Genomic DNA, 6,000 nt, shown 5'->3' on the forward strand with positions numbered 1-6,000 from the left:
TTTCACAACATTAATTTTTTTTTTAAAAACTTCAACAAAAGATATCTTTTTACAGACCCGTGCCTCAAGTGGGAGGGACAAGCATCTTGGCGGGCCGGCACAGACCCCTATGGCCCGCCCGTGCACAGGTGTGTACAGTACATACATGATACATGCATATACATATACACACATATACAGTAAACATACAGTATAGTGTCAGTGTAAGCCTGAAGTAACTGACGTATCAGCACGTACTGTATATAAGTACACACATTTGGTGTGTAACTAGACTTAAAACCGATCTGATCGGCCCATTTTTTGCATTTTATGCTAAATCAGTCAGCACATTTATTGTCTTAATTTGTTGGATTTCTGCAAAATAAGACATATACTAAGGGTGTATTCAAACCTGCATTGTTTGGTCCGCTTTAAGCGGACCAGAGTTTGTTTCCCACGCTGATCCGGGCCTTTTGTGCAGGTATGAATATACACAAACGAATCCTGGTGCGGACCAAACAAGCGGACCGAGACACACTTTTTGAGGTCTCTCAGTCCGCTTCCAAACGCAGTCTGAATACAAACCACGGCAAATCTGCTCCAACCTGCAGGACATATGCGCCTTTTTGGGCTTACCGTAGCCAAACATTGCGGGGGAGGGGGGGGGGGGGGGGTAACATTGCCCGGTAGTGAATATTGTGCTAAATTCATTCATAATCATCCATTCGGTTTAGCCACGCTGCTGCCAGCATTTTGTGGTGGGGGCAGGGCACGGGGAGTGCAACTGCTCCTCCGATTACTGCACGCAATCGACGATGCGTTCCAAAATTAGAAACAGCGTCGCGGAACCTCCGTTGAATGAGCTACTCTTGACGCTCGCCATTATCTTGCATTTAATAATGCCACAAATATGCAGAGCAGCAATGCAGCACGTGGAATTTCACGTTTTCCTCTATTTCCGGGTTTGGTTATGCCTTCCGTCCTTGTCATTTTTGTCCAATGGGAGCACAGATCGTCACGCAAGTCGACATGATTACGCAATATAGTCCACTTGCAAAAAGCACAGTATATATAGTATATAAATAAAGTCCACTTTTGGTCCGGACCAAACAAGCGGATTAAGGACTTTTTTGGTCTGAATACACCCTAATGTTTTTCATTTTTTTGCTTAATTTTTTTTATCAGGGTTTTTTGAAGAATCTTTGGGGTTATTTTTTAATCAGCATTTTTTGGTGGAATATTTTTTTTGTTTTCTTTTTTATTTGTTTTTCTTTTTTTGAAGAATTTTTTTAGCTTTATTTTTCTGGGCTTTCATTTTTTAATTAGTGTTTGTTTGAAGACTTTTTGGGGTTATTTTTTATCAGCATTTTTTTCAAAATATTTTTTTTGCTTTATTTTTTTATCAGAGTTTTTTGAAGAATTTTTGGGGTTATTTTTTATCAGCATTTTTTTGAAGATTTTTTTTGCTTTATTTTTTTTTACTCACATTTTTTAATGAGTGTTTTTGCTATCCGTGGCCAGTCACAATTCCTGGTGGTGGTGGTTGACTGTAGAGTAAATATAAAAGTTGTTTAAATAAACATATTGCACATCTTCTGATTGAATCGGAGATTGCTTATCATTTTTTGCAAAGTTGCTCAATGCTTATTGGCCCAAAATCCTGATCGTGTAAAGCTTACTGTGTATTACTGTACACTCTAAAAATAGTTGGGTCAAAAATGGACTGATTCTCTACTTGGGTCAATTTGATCAAACTTTGAGTCAAGAAATGGGTCTTTCGGTGTAAAATAACTCATAAATATTGGTCAGATCCTTTACTTGGCCCAAAAAAATTGGGTCATTTTGTATAAAACAGCCCAGAAAGTGGATCGTTCCATTTTTGTTTTTAGAGTGTATGGTGAGGTGAGATGAGTGTATGGTGTCACACACTCTCTCTCACCCACACTCTTCTCTTTCTCACACTCTCTCTCTCTCATCCCCCCCCCCCCACCTCTCTCTTTCCCTCACACACACTCACACACACACACACACGCACACACAGCTTCTCTTATATGACTCAAGGACAAGAATCAGTGGCCCAAGGTCACCCGGTTCCACATGAGAAGCCAACTTACCAGCACCCCCGGTGTGTTTGTGTGTGTGTATATAGGTGTGTGTGTTTCTAATATGTGTCTGTGCGTCATTGTGTCTTAAAAAAAGAAGCTTATTGTTCTTCTTTGAGTGTGTGTATGTGTGTGTGTGTGTGCGTACAAATGTTGGCTTCCCATTAGAACTGCTATTGATCAGGGTTTGACATCACATGTGTGCATGCGGCTGTGTGTGTGTGCGTGCGTGTGCGTAAATGCGTTGCTTCCAAGGCCGTCTGAAGGCCACTTCGCCTCCCTTCTGGATCGATGATGTCACACTAGCAGGGGGTTGCTCCACGGGATGGGAAGAGGAGAGGTTAGCCTAGCTTAGCATAATTCATATTCAGCGGATTCCCTCGAGGGACCAATGGTAAGGGACATTTGGCTCGGATCCATGATCCTCCTTAGTGCTTCCCAACCTTTATCGAGCCAAGATACATATTTCACAAGAAAACTCTTCCAGCACACCACGACAAACAAAAACATCCCAAAAGGTTTATCTATGTATAGTACTGCAATAATAATTTTTAGCATCTTAGCATGTTGTGGTTGCTTCCTCTAGTAGTTTTCCTCTTTAATGTGACACACACACCCTCGGCACCCACAAGTCCATTATGACAGTTGGCTTAGAGCAGGGGTGCTCAAGTTCGGTCCTGGAGAGCCCCTATCCAGCCTGTTTTCCATGTTTCCCTCCTGCAGCACAGCTGAATCTAATGATCAGCTAATCATTAAGCTTTGCAGAAGCCCGATAACGATCCTGATCATGAATCAGGTGTGTTAGCGGAGATAAACATGGAAAACAGGCTGGATAGGGCCTCTCCAGGACCGAACTTAAGCACCCCTGGCTTAGAGGAATTCAAAACAAGAATGCTTTCAGGCTTCCCCACAAAACATACACGCACAGGCACTATGACATGCATGTAATGGTCACACCACTGTGTGAAGGACTGACAACACACACACACAGAGTGTGAAGCTCCCTTCTTGTGTGTTTTCATAACGTGGTGTAAAGGTCAAGTCCTAGCGTGTTTGTTTAACGTGAACACACACACACACACACACACCGTGCTGCTCAAGTGGAAAAACAACAAAGGGGTCAGAAGCTCCCGGCAGCCCCTGGCAGGTGTAGGGGCCAATCTTTCGGAGTCCCCCCATATGAAACCCTCACAGGGAAAATGTTTTTCAAGTTAGACTACCTGACTCTATTCTTATAATAACTAACTAGACAAAGCAAATGAACCAACTAGTCGAGAATCAATCTTAAAAGGGAAGTAAAACCCTTTATTTTGTTTAAAATAATATGCTCTATGCAGCCCCACTAGTCTAAAAATGACAATCTGATTAATATTACATTTGTGGAATATGAGTTATGCAGCAAAATCCAACCGTTTGTATCCATCTCAAGATGACATCAAGTCTCAGGTAACAACCAATCACAGCGCAGCTTCAGAAAACAGATGAACTGTGATTGGTCATTGCCTGAGCCCTGTGCAACATTGATGTCATCTTCAGTCGACAGCAAGTGGCAAAATGGCCGCCCCCTGAGATGGACAAAAATTGGCTGGATTTTGCTTCATGACTCATATTCACAAATGTGATATTAATCATAATGTCATGTTCAGACTAGTGAGGTGACTGAGGTCACATATAACATATTATTGTCAAGAAATGTTTATGGTTGACTTCCCCTTTAATTACTCAAAGAGCCATTTGGACCGGCTACAACAGACAAAATTTTAAAAAGGAATGCTAGACCCCCTGCAAATTGGAACATGTGTGAATACCCCCCCCCCCCCCCCCCTGACTCACAGAGTGAACAAAAATTGCTAATGAAATGGCTTTGTCTGCCTCTTCAACTTTTTCAACTTCAGCATAATACTAATATATTTATAAAAACAACAACAATAACACACCATGTAGAACTTCAGGCAGGTGCACGCGGGTCAGATTGACTTGGAAACGCAGCAAATAAAAAGTGTCGTATATCTGTCACTCTCTCACGGACAAACGCCGGCTGACGGGAGAGCGTCCAATCTATTATTGAGCAGGACTCCCATCATTCCATGGGGCTGAAGGTCAGTGCCATCAATAACCCCAATGGTAACCCCGCCCCCACCTTACAACCACACACACACACACGCACGCACGCACACACACACAATATTATCATTACTATTAGTTTGAAGAGAGGTTATTTACATCAGCAGAGATGATGCACTGAATCATTTTTTTTTAAGGAGAAGATGAAGAATATGGATGAGGAGTGATGTGTGCAAAGGAGGATGAGGAAGAGATCAAAGACGAAGGAGTATCAGAGATGGGTGAGGGAGATCAGCTTGATGGCTAATGCTGTCAAAAAGCAAAAAAAACGAATAAATAAATAAATATATAAACTGTCCATGTAACCTAACTGAACACAATAACGGTGCAATACAATACAAGACAATGGTAAGACAGGATGTACTGCATTTTACCTTTACCAAGTGCAAAACATGAGGCTAAAGTTAGCCTGACTAGTAGTCAGTCATTCAGTTACTTGGTTAGTCAGCTAGCTAGTAGCAGCCTAGCTTGAGTTCTTTTTTTTTTCTTCAGTTTTCCAGCAAGGTAGGTACTGTACTGTAGTTGCAGTAGTTATATAGGCTGTTAGTATGATAGTTGATTAGGAAATCCATTATTTTGTTAGCCACTCATTTAGTTGATTAGTAAGATAGCTATTCGGTCAGTTAATTAAGTAGGTAGTTGGTTGGGTGTATTCAGTAAGTTATTGAGCTAGTCAGTCAGCCACTCGGTTTTTTGGTCGGTTAGTTAGTCAGTTAGTCACACAGTGAGTTATTTAGTCAGTGAGTAATCATGCCCTTCAGTCAGCCAGTTACAAGTAATTAGTTGGGCTGTTGTTTAGTCAGTCCTTTAGTCAGTCAGTTTCTTAGCTAGTTAGCCACTCAGTGTATTCATCTTTGATTAGTTTTTAAGTCTGTTTGTTAGTCCATCATTTAGTTAGTTAGCTAGTCAATTAGTATATTAGTATTTTAGTGACTCTATACCCCAGTAGTTAGTTTGTTAGTAAATAACACAGCTAGTTAGTCATCCATGTATAAGTTAGTTCACTAGTTAATACGTTAGCCTGTTTCTTTATAAATCAGTTGGTTGGTCACTTAATTAATGAGTTAGTTATCTAGTTAGGCAGGCAGTTAATCCCAGTCAGTTAGTCATTTAGTTCAATAGTTGATCAGTTAGTTTGTTAGTCAGGTTTGGTATCTGTGTTTTTTTAGTCAGTCAGCCAGTCAGTCCATTAGTTAGCTAGTAAGCTAGCTAGTTTGTTAATCCAAGTTAGTCAATTACTCTGATGATTAGTTACCACAGTTCAGCTGTCAAATAGCTTTTATTCAATCACTCTATACACATACACAATACACATACTGTATAGTACTACATCTGTGTTGTATGTATATAGCGTATACTGTGTCATACATTTGTGTTGTATGTATGTATTGGCCTGTAAGGGAGGTGACACACACTTGCGTGTCCAATTCCTGCATGGGAGTCCACATAGACAAAGACAAGCATGCGCACAGTGTACAGATGTTTGGTGACAGATGTGCACAGGGTTGCAGTGCACTGGATTAATACACTTAGTGGTACACATGTCAAACTGCATCTAGCCTCCCCCACGCCGCCTGCGTACTTGCAGCGTCAGCTGGTTGCAGTTTAGTAGTCTCCTTACAGCTATCCGGGGCTGTCAGCAGAGGGCGCTCTAGGGAGCTTAAACATGCTGAGTGGAGCAATCGTCACTTATGATGTTTTGGGAGAAAACAGCTACTGCTGCATTTAAAAAACAAAAAACAAAAAAAAACATTTAATTAATTATTATTTTAGAGTTTAGATGTTTAGATAGCTA

The sequence above is a fragment of the Leptonotus elevatus genome, chromosome 9, assembly GCF_054856555.1.
Source record: "Leptonotus elevatus isolate MCC_2025b chromosome 9, RoL_Lele_1.0, whole genome shotgun sequence".
In the NCBI taxonomy this organism is placed as follows: domain Eukaryota; kingdom Metazoa; phylum Chordata; class Actinopteri; order Syngnathiformes; family Syngnathidae; genus Leptonotus; species Leptonotus elevatus.